This window comes from Phaethon lepturus, unplaced genomic scaffold (assembly GCF_000687285.1).
Source record: "Phaethon lepturus isolate BGI_N335 unplaced genomic scaffold, ASM68728v1 scaffold45770, whole genome shotgun sequence".
Lineage (NCBI taxonomy): Eukaryota > Metazoa > Chordata > Aves > Phaethontiformes > Phaethontidae > Phaethon > Phaethon lepturus.
In genome coordinates, this window is record NW_010510648.1 from 267 (window position 1) to 16,007 (window position 15,741).

Below are 15,741 nucleotides of genomic sequence, written 5' to 3' on the forward strand. Positions count from 1 at the left end.
CTGGTCCTGAGCGGAGCCAGAGGTGGTTTCCCAGCTGCTGCCCCCGGGGCCTGCTCGGTGGTCCATGGAGACCAATGCCTGTAGCACTATTCCTAGTCTTAATTCGGAGGCGGCCTTTGGGCTTTTTGCAAGACTGGAAGAAAACAAGATCGGGGGCGGGGGGGGAAGTAGAGTTTGTGCTTGGTGTGCAGTTCCCTAGGCAGTTGCTCCGTGTCACCCTTCCCCAAGCAAGAGGTTTGCCTTTGATGCTGCTTTGATGCTGCTTGCACATACTGTGCACATGCTGACTCTGGTTTGCTGAAGGAGAGATGTGTTTTCAGCCCAGTCCCCGCTTCCCAGAAAAGGTCACTTTTCCCTTGCCCTTTCTTGGTGTGCCTGGCTTGGAGACAGGGATCTGCCCCAGAGCAGGGGCCTGCCGTCGCAAGGAATGGCTCAGGGCAGCTCAGGAAGGATTCTCCCACATCTGTCGCCCAGCAGCTCCAGGGTCTCTTTCTTCCGTTTCCCTGCCAAGTTTTCCAAAAAACCAACAAAACAAAAACCCCAAAAACCCCCACTCAGACAACCAGGAAAACTGAGTTGGAGGCTATGTAAAACCTGTGTGCAAAGTGTAGGTAAAGCTGTGCGGTAAACAAATGGTAAAAAGCCAGCACAGAGTAGTGAAAGGACTGCTGTTATCATGCAAGGTCAGTCACAGCATGGCACTAACCTGCAACGGGCCAGACAGATGCCAGCTGGAGCTGAAGTGTTCAAAGCAGAACTACCTGTAATATGGATGGTTATAGATCACAAGGTGAGAGTTACTGTGCTCCTGTCCCTGAACAGAAAAAGAATATAAAACCAAGCTGGACCCGAGCAGTGGGGCTGAGGCACAGAGGGCTTAGCCTTCACTCGGGAACACTTTCATCCTTGCTACAGAATCTAGCAGAAAAATAATTTTCATAATTTAGACTGCAAGTCTTTGGGCAAGAACCGTTGCCCTGGTCATAGAGTGTTTACGACTGCAGGACCCTCAGTCATGACTTGGGCCTCTAGGCAGTAGGAGTCAACACGGCACTACCTCAGACAAGGCATTTCATGATAGAACTTTTAACTCTGTTGTTCCCTGCTCTGACCAGACAAAGCATCAGGCTGCAAAGCTGAGACATCAGCTCATCACGGGATGAGCCCATCAATGTGTGGAAGACCGGGCAGGACTGAGAGCCCTGCAGGGCCGTGCAGGGACCTTGCTGGAGGGTCCTTGCCAGAGGGTCCTTGCCTGGCCCATGGTTCTTCCACAGGCAGGAGTCAGGGCTGAGTCACTCAGGGTACCTGGCACATATTTGCTTGTCCTTTTCCTGTTGAATCTTACTCCACCGGGAACGGGTGCTCTCACAGGAGTGTCACTACTCACACCTGGTGTGGAGGCTGTGTGGCGTGAGATGCAGCATCTCTGTTGTGCTGGTCCACCAGGTAAGGTCCTTCTTGCACAGTAAGTCCCTCAGCAGTCCCCACTGCTGATGCTTGCCTATGATACACTGTTGTTATTTTCTGTATAAAATATTAGCCCCATGATCATCAGGTTTGGTGCTTTCTAGTGATGTTTCAGAGGATCCCAAAGCAATATGTAAGCTCATGGGTTGAAATGGAGGTTCTCTCGTAACCAAAGCACCTTTCTACACCAGTTGCCAAAGCTTTTGGGACTATGTTAGGTATCTTCAGGCTGCACCCAAATGTACCTGCACCTGGGGAGCGGCACAGGAGTTATCTGGAGGTCATGGGGCATAAGTAGGTGTTGTGGTTTAACCTGAGACAGCAACTAAGCCCCACATAGCCGCTTGCTCACTCCACCCCCGTGCGATGGGGGAGGGAATCGGCCCTCGCAGTGGGATGGGGGAGAGAATCAGAGAGTAAAAGTGAGAAAACATGTGGGTTGAGATATAGGCAGTTTAATAGTTAAAGCAAAAGCTGCCCATGGAAGCAAAGCAAAACAAGGAATTAATTCACCACTTCCCACCAGCAGGCAGGTGTTCAGCCATCTCCAGGAAAGCAGGGCTCCATCACGTGTAATGGTTACTTAGGAAGACAAATGCCATCACTCCCAACGTCCCCCCTTTCCCTCTTCTTCCCTCAGCTTTATATAGTGAGCATGATGTCATATGGTACTGAATATCCCTTTGGTCAGTTGGGGCCAGCTGTCCCAGCTGTGTTCCCTCCCAGCTTCTTGTGCGCTCCCAGCCTTCTTGCTGGTGGGGTGGTGTAAGGAGCAGAAAAGGCCTTGACACTGTGTAAGCACTGCTCAGCAATAATGAAAACATCTGTATATTATCAACACTGTTTCCAGCACAAATCCAAAACATAGCCCCATAGTAGCTACTATGAAGAAATTTAACTCTAACCCAGTACAGGGGAAGCCCACTTATGGCAGGAGTTGTGATTTTTTTCTGCCACCTCCCCACTTCTTTCTGTATGGAGAAGCTGCTGTATCTCTGGCTTGTGAGCACAGAAGCTGGTTTTCTTCTGCTGGGGACTGGAAGCCTGGCAGTTTCTTGCAGTCAGAGTTTAAAACATCAGGGCCTTTAAAGAAAACATTTCGGGTTCATTCCTACTGTTCAAATTAAGTCTTGCATAATTTTCTTCTTTAAGGGCAGATTTTGCAATGAAAATTTTATGTAAACCAGCAGCCTGGCATTACATAAAGTAAGGCCATGGGGTTTTGACTTGGAGCACAGTTTCTGAGGCAACTTTCAACTTTGAGCATTGATGGCAAAGGCTTGAGCCAAAATGAGATGCCCCATCTGAGCTTCAACATGAGTGCTTAAGGTTAGAGGTGTACATCTCTTGCTACCGAACATGAAGTGTCATGTTGCTGCTATTTAGCAAGTGGTTGGCTGGTACTGTGCTCCTCCCGTGTCCTCAATGACCGCTGTAATTAGATAAACTGCACATACTATGAGTCAGCTCTGTACTGCTGCAAGTTTGTTGAAGGTGCTGGAGTTACAGTGGGGCGGGAATGGGCCTTGATGTCCTGGGAGAAGCAAGCTGCATGAACTGCGTCTTCAGCAGCCTCCTACTCCTCAACTGCTCAGTTGCTGCTGGGGTTCCTCTCTGCTACCTTGGTGTGGAAGTGGGCAGCAAGCAAACTATGGTGTACAAACCCACTGTGGACATGAGCCTGCCAGCTGAGGAGTCTGTTCGCCACACTGCTGCTCTCAAGAGCCGTGTTACAGGCTCTGCAGTGACATTAGGGGATGTGAAGAGCCCACTGCGGCAGGCAGTGCTGACAGAGGTGCAGCCTGGGCTGGCATTTAGTCTCAGCAGATCTGATTTTTGCCCCCCATACAGTGGGCCATGCTACTGAGCTGTGCAATTTCTGGCCAAAGTATGTTCTGGGTCTAAAAATTTATGTAGTTTCAAAAGCTTTATTGGGCAGATTCATAGAAGAAAAACACACATTGAGAGCTACTGAATACAAATCACTGTATCCCTTCTGTGCTGAGCTGCAAGTGGGAGCCCAGAAAGCAAATGGGCAGAGCTGGGTCTGTGAGCCCAGGGCTGAAGGGGGTCCTTCATCCTTCTCACCCCTCACAGGTCAGATTGACATCTCACCTTGACACTGGCTCATCATGTGGCCTTGGGCAAGTCACTTAACTTGCTTTCTTATGTTTCAGCTTTAGTTTTTCCATCTGTTAGCTATAGCCAGGTCTTCCTGCTTTGCAATAGTGGACTGGTATGCGATAATATCTGTATGGAGCTGGGATTGCCTTAGAGGCTCATTTTGCTGTGCTACATTGATAAGAAAATGCTTATCGCAGATGCAAATCTATTTCTCTTTCCTTGGCTCTTTGGGAGCTGCTGAGCGATACCTTGCTCCCCGGAGAGAGACTTTACTGCATTCAGTGTCCCTGGCATTAGCTGGTTGTGACATTGTGTGTGGAGCTCTTGGAAACAGCTTGCTTGCCTTGAAAACTTCTTGTAACGTGTTGTTGTGCAAATACTGCTAGTTCCTATAGCATTACCTGGAAAAATGGATTTCATGGGGGTAAATGATTGACTGATTGACTGCCCCTGGCAGGCGTAGCCTGACTTTCTGAGGTGTGCAGGAGAGCTGGGCAGCTTGTCAGCCAGCTGAAGTTCAACTTCCCACAAGTCATACGGTTTAAGCTAGTGGCGGATACAACAGGTGGTGGCAAGAGGAAGGTTTGGACTGGAGAGTAGGAGAGTGGGGTGTTACGAGAGAGCAGTCCTGGATGCTTGAGGCAAACTCAGCTTGGGGTACTGCACCCCAGGCAGACGGAGAAACCCTGCCCTGACAGCAGGATTTGAGCTGGCCCTCCTTCACCCCCCTGGGAAGGACTTGCGGCTTGCAGGACATATACTGGAGGCTGTTGGAGCAGGGACCAACTCCCCTGCATCCGCACGGCCTTGGTTGCAGGGGGCCAGGACGAGGGTCAAGTGCAGGGCAGGGCCATGGTGCCCAAATGTGCTGCGGAGATGCTGAACTTCTGAGAAGGTACTCATTTGCAGTGCTGAGATGGGTCCAGTTACCTCCATTTCAAAGCATGGGGTTTTAAATTATTTCTTACCTACTTACCTCATGGAGCCTCTGGCAGGTAGATTACCGTGGTTTTAGTCCCTGTGTACAGGTGGGATGGAGAGGCCCAGTGCCCATGGGGTGCTCCCTCTCTGCCCTCCTATGAGCAGCAGTAGCTGCTGCTTGAAGTAGCTTTTTTTCCGAGCGTGAATTAATCTGTTGCAGGGGAAAAAAAAGTGAATTAATATATCTGTTTGCAATTAAAAACCCTCTGCCACAGCTGAGACCTGGAGCCTCAGTCACATTTCTTATAACACAGAGTCTTGAAGCCAATGTGTTTTTCTTGTGTGCCTGGTGGTGCAGCCAGGATAGCAGAGGTGTGCAGTTGGCCATCGCTCCAGCATTGGCCTTCACACCAGGTCTTGGGAAGATCTGGATGTCGGAGACTGAGAAATGGTCTGGCTGAAACAGGCCCTCTTCAATGCTGGTGAATCTAAGAGGATTTGTCACCTCCTGACTTTGTATAGTGTGAGAGAGTGTGGTTTGTTTCTGTGCATGAGCTGCACAATGCAATGAAAGCAGGTTTGAAAAAGTGTTTTTATGACGTTGAGAGAGCTTCAAGCACAGCAGTCTCTGTCAAACCTGTTGAAATAATTTTGCTCTGGCTTTTTGTAGAAAGAGGGCTAAGAAGCAGAAAAGGGGGTTTCTGCCCCTTATATATGAAAGATTGAGAAGATTCCCTCCAAATTCTTTGACTTTCATTAATTTGTTGCGTGGAAAGGTCAGTTGTTTAGCTCCTGAAGACCATAGCTCCAGCATTGGGGATGAGCTAGCTGGAGTCAATGGGGCTGCTGTGATTAATTTTCTACTGCTGGGAAAAACAACGTCTGAGATGCTCTAACTGAATCTCAGCTTTATCTGCTGGATATATACTACAGTCCTGCTTTGACTGGAGGGTGGGAAAAGTGCAAGGGGAAACATGTGCTGGGGGCTTCTTAAGCTTACAAGGGGCAGAATTTCCCCCAGGATGACCCCTCTGAACCAGCAAGGTCCCACACCAAGATTTCCAGCCTATGTCCTCTGCTGGATTCGGGTCTGCTGCTGAGATGCCTCTTGCTTGGGGACCCACCACCACCTTGCCTCTGTTGTGCTGCCCTGCCCAGCACGGAGGTGGCTCGGTCTGAGGTGGCACATCTGCAAAGGTGCTGGACTAAATTGTGGTGGTGCAAGGCCTTGGGCTCTTCTCCTCTTTGTGCAGACTGGGAAATGAGGCACAGAGAGGTGCCTTATTTCCCATAGGGAATGCAGGATTAGGCTGTGAATTTTCTGGGCAGTGCCCCAGAGGCTCCTGTAAATGATGGAGGGAGAGAAACACATCCAGAGGGCCATTTGGGGCATGTAAAGTCCCAGTTCTGAGTGACCACCTCTTCACTCCAGAGGCAGCCAAGCTGAAAGCACTGGCGAATATGGATATTTTGGCATGCCTCAGCCCAGGGGAAGTTTTGCCCTCCCTCTTGGTGGTGGATCAAGAGTTAATTAAAGTTGCACTGGAGCCATCCCCTCAGGGAGGCACATGCATCTTGCACTGGAGGCAGGATTAGGAAGGATGAGTCAAATTCACTGCTGAATTATGGAGGCTTTAAAATTCAGCCAGCTGGGGGGTTGCCTGCTTTCATGCCCACCCCTGCAGCTGCTCGGCTGCTCACTGCCTCTCACGGAGGAGGCGGCTGGGGACAGCTTTTCTCCAACATCCTCTCAGCAGCTCTTTGGCTTATCTTTTTCCTTGGACTGTGACCTGCAAACATGGAGAGGGAAAAGTGGTCTTTTTAGGAAGGGAATAGGATGAATGATTTCTGCTTAACAGAAGGATGATGCTTTCTTTTTGCCTTAGATCTCACAGAGCTTGGAAAACAAAGCAGACCCCAAGCATCAGTGAATGGGGAAGGGCATCAGGGCAAGGGTGGGAAGCCCTGATGGTGGAGTGAGGGAGGGATGCAGAGCAAGGATGTTTAATATACCTCTGTTGTGACCAGATCCAGTTTGTTCAATGGTGTGAGCCTGTGTTAAAAAAGCATTGCTGCCACTCTCTGTCTTTCCCTGTATGCTGGTGCTTCTTGCATCTGGCTGGTGCATCTGCCCAAGACTGTGGGCAGCAACAGCAGGCTGTGCTGCCTCAGCCGAGGGATCATCCTCTGCCAGGATGGGGATGGCCCTTAAATTAAAGGCCGAGTTTGCTTTGTTTTAATTCTCAAGTTGTTTCTCTTCGGTGTCTCTCAGCTGCTGTTCATCTCCACCCAAATGGCTACTGCCACAGAAGGGCAAACTAAGGCCCAGAGCCTTGAGGGTATTTGGGGCCCAGGGTTGCCTCTTACCGGGTTTACTTCTCTGAAAATGGGGTGCCTGGTCCAAGTGGGTCTCCCTGGTGGTTTTAGTAGTCGTTGGAGAAAGACCAGTACTTCCCAAGGAAGACTGATCCTACCGCCTGGGGTGTCCTCAGTACTGCTGTCGGGGCACGGGGTGCGTCCCACCTTGCCCGGGTCCCTTTGGGTGCTGGGGGGGGTGAGCACCATCCCTGCAGCATAGCCTGCAGCTTGCTTCCTCTGCCCTGGAGACATAGGTGCACCCATGGCTGCACTCACACTATCAGGAGCCCCTTGCAACCATCCCTTGAGCCCTACAGGGCAGAGCAGCATCCTCCCTCTGCAACTAGCGTAATGATCCGACCGCCAGTGCCCGACACATCTGGCCCTCACTCTTCAGTTGGTAGCTTCAAGCCTCCTGGCAGCCGCAATGCACAGGATCCCAAATGAACCGTGGCTTAGTTCAGGTGCCCTGTTCCAGCACAGCTGCTGCAGTTGTTTCTTGTGTGTTAGTTTCAACTGAACCCTCTGCTCTGTCTACGCACCTGCCAGAGAACAGCAGGGAGCCCATTTGCGCTGCATTTAGCTGTTGAGCGGTGCCTTGTGCTGGTGCTTGGTGCCACTGCATGAGAGGTGGGGCCATGGTGATAGTGGTCCTCTTTGGGCAGCCCAAGGGAATGAGAAATGAGAAAATTAAAATGAGAAACTTTGCTCACCTGAGGGTGGTGAATGGGATATGCAGATGATGAATGAGTGCTTTTCATGCCTGATGAGCCGGGGGTTCATTTGCTCTCCCTTAAACTGTTCAAGAACCTGAGATGTCTGGAAAATGAACACTCTGCATTGCTGCGTCCCAGAGGTGGTGGGAAGTAATAATTTGTAAGTGGATGTGGGGCCAAAAGGCCATTTAGAGTCAGAGAAGGAGCACAGCAGATGCTTCTTCCCTAGCTGGCTGCAGCTGGTGCAAAAGCCCCTGGTCTAGCCCTGGAGACATGTATGCCCTGAACTGTGTCCATGGCTTTCCACCTCCAGTCTTGGCTGCAGGACGCTGCAGAGTGTGGCTTTCCTGTGGAAACAGGGCAGCAACATGTCCCACAGGGCAGTCCCTTTCTTCCTCCCCAGCTTGATACAAATATGGCTTTGGGCAAATGTCGGCAAAGAGCCATTTGTCAGGTGCTGGGGAGCATGCCTATCCTAGCTCAGGGTGCTTTTGCATTGATCAGGAGGAGACGAAGCTCTGAAAGACCGGGGCAGCCAGGCTGTGCTGGCTCTGCAGTGATCCAACCTCCGAAGGGCTCTGCTGGAGGCTGCTCTGCCCTGCCTGAGTGTGGGACGCCAGGAAATGTGCCCGTCCTCAGCTTCAGAGCTGTGGCCCCCTTTGCTCTGGACTAACGCCATGGTAGACAAGAGTGCTCGCCCGCCGTGAGTCCAGACTGCAAAGGGGAGGGCAGGTCCACCCTGCCTGCCCCTCGCCTTGTGCGCTGGCACTGGAGAGCCTGGTGCTGGTGGTGAGGCGTGTCAGGGACTCATCTGGTGGAGAATGAACCCTGAAAAAATGGTTTTCAGCTGAATTGATACATAATTAAAGCACTCAGACTGTGTATCAAAGTAAGCATGTAACGGTGGTAGCACACCTCCTGCATGGCAGGGCAGGGGAGAGCTGGGCAGGATGCTTTTAGCTGAGGCAGCACCATGGCCTTCATCCCCAGCCCACGTACAGGGTCCTTATGCTCAGGGGATCCCAGGCCAGACTTTCCATTGTGCTTGGGGTCACAAGGAGAGGGAGAAATGGTGGGAAATGGTTGTCTCTGGGGCAGCCATTCCTCATGACCCTCTAGCTCTGGTAGCATTTGCCACATTTTGCAAGCTTTGTGTGGGTTAAGAGTCAGTCCCTGTGCTGAAAGACTGAGAAAAGCCAAGAAGAAGAAGGAGGAGGAAAGGTGATGCCAAAGAGATGCTGGCTGGAGCTGCAGCCCAGGTGTCCCAGGTCAGCTCCTTACTGGGCTGTGCCACTTCTGCAGGGTTTTTCTATGCCGTACATGAATAATCTCATGGAGCAGCACAGTCACAGTGGTGACTCTGGTGTCTGCCACCTACAGATTTCAAAGACCTTAAAATGTTTAATTCAGTTTATCATGGTTAGTGTTTTCCTAGGAACAGCCTCAGAAGAGCAGGGTTTCGTGGTGCCTCCAGGCTGTCCCTGGCAGCCAGCACCACAGTGTTGGTGGATGCTACAAGGACCCATTGGGTTATTCTTTCCATCATTCACTGGGAGCCTAGTTACAGCAGTCAACAGGAGGTGGGTCCCCATTAGCTATCTTCTTCACCCAACTCATCCTTTTGCCTCTGAGGGATGGAGATATGGCTGGAGCATGGGTATTATGTCTGTTGGGTCCTCTCCAAAATGGTGCTGGGGCAGTTCTGTGACTTCAGGCCATTTCCTCTTAGTTTTCTGTTGTAAAATCAAGTTTCTACCCACCTGGCTCCCAAAGTGCAAAGCCTAGTTAATGCCCTCTAAGCATCCCCAAAATAAAGCGTTTTCAGGGGATTTGGTACTTTTCCTATTCAGTGTTTTTCATGGGTGTTTAATGCATTAGATATAAGAACTGTCAGGAACCATGTGGTTTGAAAAGAGACAGGGCAAGTTTAGGAGCAAAACTATTCACCAGGTGTGGTGAGAGCTTGTGTGTGAAGTGCACTGGGGGAGCTTATGCATTGCTCAGAAACAGCTGATAACCTGCTCCAGCAGGTTATTGAACATATAAAGCACTGTTAATGCCAGGTATTAGAGCTGTGGTGAGCTGCTGGTGCGCCTGCAGCACGGCATGTGGCCGTCTCCATCCCAGTATGTCCTTATGGACAGGAGGTAGCAAGTGCTTTGGGAGACCAAGCAAGATGTGCAGGAAAGGACCTGAGAGGCAGGAAACCATGTTCTCCCTGATGAGGAGTGGCGCTGGTCGTTGCAGATGGGATTTTCCTTACTGAGATACCAGAGTATCTCGTGAAACCAGCAAAGTGCTGTCACTGCCTTTTGGCATTTGAAGAGAGATGGACACAGAGGCTCATTCACTGTGGGGTGATCTGCCAGCAGTGCGTGGTGGACAGCCCGAGCCTTTATTCTATCTTAGGACTCCGGCCATCTGCACTGAGAACAATCCTTGAGCTAAAAATAATCTCTTGGCTTCTGAGGACAATACAAAGTGGTGGAGATTTGAGATTTATTTTTGGGGTTTTGGCTGGAAAACCCGAAGATAAAGGGCATGGCTTTCTCCTGCTGTGGAGCACATTTAGGTTTGCAAGAAGCCCAGCTCTTTATGGGCTGTTTGACAGTACAGCCCCCACCTCCCGCCCCAGTCCCTCCACAGCCTCCAGCCCTCATCTCTGGGCTGTAACAAGAAGCAAGTTATGGTAATCGCTATCAGATGATGCCTCAAACATTTCAGCAGTAAGGTCATGGTATCTTTTCTCATCCTAAATGCATTTTTCTAGATGGAGAGGGTGGGCTGGGGATGTTCTAGCCAGCTCAAATGTTTGACAGTTCCCACATGCCGAGTTTCCTTTTAAACACCCACATGCCCTGCTCTGCTTTTTCATTTGTATAGCGTCAGTTAAATATCAGGGGAAAATGAGGTTTATATATGCTGGTGAAATAAGTGCCATATGACATCAGTTAGAGATCTTGTACAATGAGTCTTCAGAATTAAAATAAAAATCACAGAAAATGCAAAGGGAGCAGAGATAGACAGTAAACGTGTGGGATTAGGCTTGTGACTGCTGAGTTGTTACGACTTTTTTTTTTTTCCTGCTCTGTTCTGCACCTTTCCATCTCAAAGGAATCTGTGTGCCTTGTCAATCATTATCCATTTTGCAAGGTGAGCCAACTCAAAGCCTTCTCTGCTGACTTCCCTGGAGAGTGTGTTTTCAAGTGTTCTTGTCTCATTTCTCTTCCTTCAAAACATCCACTAATTTCCCATCAGGCAGGCAGTGCTGTGGCACTTTCTGTGCATGGGGAGTGTTACCAGGGAGGAGTCTGCACAGAGACCTTCACAGATGGTTGGGTTAAACTTGCCCAAAACAGTGCACAACAGCCAAGTTCTTCTTGGAAGGCTTAGGTTCCTGACTATCCTTAACCCCACTAGAGACCAAACTGTGTCTTAGTGGCCTAAATATCGTTATGCATCCTGGCTTCATGAGTTTTTATCAGTGCTGTGAAAGCCATTTCAAGTGTGACTCGGTTCACTGGGTGTGGACACAAGGGAGTTGGAGATCAGGGCTCCTTGGACGAGGAGGGACCAGCTGTGTCTTTATTCCCCTGTAGACTTGTCTTGTGGGGAGGGGGCAAGCTGGTTGCTGGAGGAGCTGGTCCCTCTCCACTTATCTTCAAAAATGTTCATTGCTAAAGCTAGAATTACAGACAATTAATCTCTTCCTGGAAAGCCTTGGGGAAGTATTGATTTTTAGGGCCAGAAGATCTTAAGAGCTTGTCTCCCTCCTGTAGATAGGATCAGCCATGGATCTTCACCTGGAAACTTTATGCTTTTTGGTTAAGTTGCTTTCTGAATAACATGCATCTTGTTTATAGGTTAGGTGGGATCAAGACTGTGACCTGTTCAGGTTTGCCAATGCGTAGGTCCTCCCTCAGCATAATGTGTGTGGAGTCCTTTAACTATGTCAGATTTCGAAGGGGATTTGTGTCACACAGTGGGCGTTTATAACAAAGACTCGTACTTACCTGTGCCAAGAGCCTGTTGTCCTCTTGCATCATCTGAGTTCCCATTTTCTGGATCTTGTAATGTCCTTTTCCCCATTACTTGGCTTTTTCCCCTCAGCAGAACGATACTTTAGCTATCAGTTCTCCTGTGAGTTTCCTTTGTGTTTAAATCTCCAGGGAAGCAGATTTCCCAGATTTTAGATCTTTCCTAAGGTTTCTTACTTACCTGGCAAGGGGAAGGTTTGAAATCAGAGCAGCTAAATCAAATCTGGGATTGCAATCCAGGGTGTGACCCCAGCCCTGTGAGCATGATGCTGTCCCAGGAGGGCAGGATTTCATCCAGGTTTGTGGCTCACAGATGTCCTTGCTGACAGCAGCATAAATCTGCAAGTGAAAATGATTTATCCTGCCAGTAACTTATCCTTTTAAGTCTTACTTTCTGGGCTGTATTTGTTTATTTCATTTTATGAAAGATGTGTTCCTGGACAAATTAAATGCAAGTATCCCTTTATCCCTGCTGCGTAATTTACTTTAAGTTGTCTTCCTGTGGAGAGAGGAATTTGCTTTTCTGATTCTGTGTTATTTTATTTTTTCTAACAGGAAATTGTCTTTTTGACTGGAGAGATCAAATATATTGGGGTTAGCTTGAGAGAAACAGCCAAGTCATGTATGTGAGGATGTCTAGGAAAGGCTAATTGCTAACTTGTGTAACGATGACATTCAGGGAAAGCCAGCTGGTCTGTGGTGATGCTGGGAGCTGCAGGGCTGTTCCTGACATCCTTGCACTGGTAAATGCCACTGTTTTATCGGTGGGAAACCATCCTCTCGCTGGGCAGGAGGAGCTGTGGTCTGTCTTTAGTCTCCTCCCCAGGCTGGGAGTATTTGGGAAATACTTTTTTTTTGGTGGGCCAAGAACGCAAAAATACTGATGGCGTATTTTTAGGGATCAGCAATATAGTATTGGTCAGCAAATCCATTTTGGCTTTGCTTGACCTACTACATTTTCCTTATGCTACAAGAAGGTTTGCTGGTGTCTGTTATAAAAAGCCTGAACAGCAGAAAGTCCATTTCTATTGACAGAGATAGATGCTGAGTAACCCTACTGAGGTGTCTGGCCTAAGCCAGATGACCTCATCTAATGTCACCATTGTTATCTGGATTTGCTCTGCGTTTTCACTTGCGAACTGAGGAGCACTCTCATCCCTCGTGAGCCAAGCACAGGCAGGGCAGGGCTGTGGGGAGTGTTGTCCATGCACCCCACGCATGTGCTGCGGGACAAAACCGCTCAACTCGTGTGGTTTAAACCATTTGGGGACTGAAGTGATTTACTGATTTAATGATGAGATGTAAACAACTGGCCATCAGTGAAGCATCAGGATTGTTATCAGCGGCACAGCAAGTAAACTCCAGTGCTAGATGCTTACAAAATGTTGATAAGCACCTATAGATTTCTAAACATCCTTCTGTACCTGATCCCCTCAAGGCCAAATTCTGCACATGTGTGCACACATACACAGTCAGTGCACACCTCCTTCTCCACCAGAGGGGTGGGTTCCTCCGTTTGTGGATGCTGGTGCTGGCACCCTGCTGTCCTGGCAAAGATGTTTTGTTTACAGAGTGATCCTGCTCACAGAAGGTTTTTGCATGGCATGTTAGTAAGCATCAGATAAGCTTTTACATGCTGCTCCCCAGGGCAAGGCACCAGCCATCAGGCAGTGGCCTTTGTGGTCCAGGGAGGTCCCTGGGGCTGGTCCAGCCTCCCACTTATTGGCAGAGGAGGCTGGGGAGAAGCTCTCTGCTTTCCTCATGATGGGAAGAAAAGTCCTGGGAACAGTGGCAGGGCAGGTTGGCTCTCTAGCGAGTGGGGGGAGGAAGAGTCTATTCCTCCCTTTTTTCCAGAAAATTTGCTGTCTAGAAGAGGGGTTTGAAGCCTGGGGTTTGCATCCTCACAGCAGAGCCTGGGTCAGGGCAGATGCTCAGGGCCGGGTCTGGCTGTGCACGGGTCTGAGGGAGCTGGTATGCTGGGTGGGTGGTGGCTTGGGAGTCATGGGTGCTGTGTTGCTGAACAGAGGGAATAAACCCCTCAACGCCTGCCTGCTCCTGCTGGGCCCTTCCCCAGGCTGAAGCCAGCTGTGGCTGTGGGGCCGGAGCCATGCTTTTGGCTGCGCGATTGCTTTCGCAGGGTGCGCGCACAGGGCTGGTTATGGCCTCTTTGCCAGCCCCGGCAGCTCCTCGGAGCCTTGCTGAGCCTGTGGCATGGCAGCAAGCATGGGCAGCCCCAGCGAGCTCTGCTGGAGCGGAACCCTTCCATGCGGCGTGCGGGTGCCTCTCTGGTGTTTGCAGAGGAGAGCCCAGAGGAAGATGGTGCCCCAGGTCTGCTTTTCAAAATGACTGCTAATTTCATGTTTTTAATCTGTCAAGGAGTGGGTTCCCTGCAATGACAGCTTAAAGCATCCAAACATTTTCTGTCTGCCTGTGAGCTGCTTCCTCGCTGCTTCTTGCCGCCTGGGGAGCTGGGGGGTGCATGCTGGCTGCTGTGTACAGAAGGAGCTCCTCGTTCGCTGCGGATGCAGCTGAAAGATTGGGGACATGGGCAGTTTTCCCCAGAGGGTGATGGAACCCAGTGGCACCATGGTCCCACCTCCATCTCCCCTCTCCTTGCAGGCAGTGCAGCCTCGAAGGGGATGAGCCTCCTGTGCCCGAGCCTGGGTCTCCGCGCCATGGGTTGAATTTGAGCTGGGAGCACTGGCGATATGGGCAGCTGCCTCAGCACTTTGCCTGCTCGGACCAAAGCATGGCTTTGGGTGCTCTGAACCTTGGTGGTGATGCGAGGATGTACCCTGCCCTGCTGCCTGCAGCTGTGGGCTGTCCCCCAAGACCATCCTTCCCGCTCCCTGTCCTTCTCCCACCCTCTCCGACTCCTAGAAAGCATTCATCTTGGCATTTTGAAAGGCCATTTTCTCCCCCAGCCTACGTGTCGGCACTAATCTGGGGACAAACAGATGCATTTACGAGAAGAAAATAAAGACTCGGCTCCCACTCGGCGGCATAATGCGAGGGGCCGTTCCTGGCGTGCTGGGGATCCTGCAGGAATTCTTTACTGGACAAAGAAGCAATTGATGAACTAGGTCATGGCAGGAGGAGATGGTATGTGGGAAAAGCACTGAACAGAGAGGCCTCTGAAAAGGAAGCCATTCCTTGTGGAAGAGGCAGCCCCAGGCAGGCTGCCTTACCCAAGGGGACCTGTCACCCCACAGGCAGGAGGGGCCCCAAAGTGGCCGGGGATCAGGGCACCTGCAGGTGTGCTGCTCTGCCATGGAAAGGCTCCTTTTTCTCTTTCTGTTGTTACTGAAGGGTGCTAAAGTGGAGGGAGAGGTTTTCAGAGCCTGCTGGGTAAGTGTCTCTGGTGGCCAGAGACGCGGTTGGGGGTGCTCGCCACAGCTCTGCCAGTGAGAGACCAGCACTCCAGGGTGAGGCTGTGGCTTGCTGCATTACTGTTTTGCCATCCACACAACAGGAGAGGGCAAACCTGTGTCCCAGGATTGGGGGCAGGAGTGGGTAAACCCTGAGAGTGCATCCTCAAAGATGGGTCCAGTGCTCAGGGCGTCCCTCTTGCCATTCTCCATGTTTCATTGGTGGCTTGGGGTCATCAGGATCTGTCAGACCTTGTCAATGGCCGCTTATGTCCTGGCCAGTTGTGCAGGATGTGGAGGAGTTCCTCTGTGTCTTGCTGACTGAGCGTGAAGCACCGCTTGCTTGGCCGGGACCTGCCGCACCTCCTGTGTCCGCCCTCCTGCTCCTTGGCCCTGCACGCCTGAGCACGGCCTTGGACAATGAAGGTCCTTTGCTGCGCCCTGCCACCAGCCTGTGCCGGCGCCGGCGCCTTGCCCTGCCGCACCCGGGCCCGGGCCCTGCCAAAGCTGGGCCATTTTGCACACCACAGGGAGAGATCCTTGCAGAATCTGGATGAACCGTCCCTGTGGGAAGGTAGTGCCTTCAGGGACACAGCCAGAGCGGGGTGGCCTTAGCAGTGCTGAGCGTGATTGATGTGAGCCCTGTCCCCTGCTTCTGCTCCAGCCTCTTCCCTTACGCCAGTGCGTGGTGCCCGGGCGCAGGCTGGGTGGGAGGGGGCCGCACGGCTGTGTTTCAGACAGTGCTGG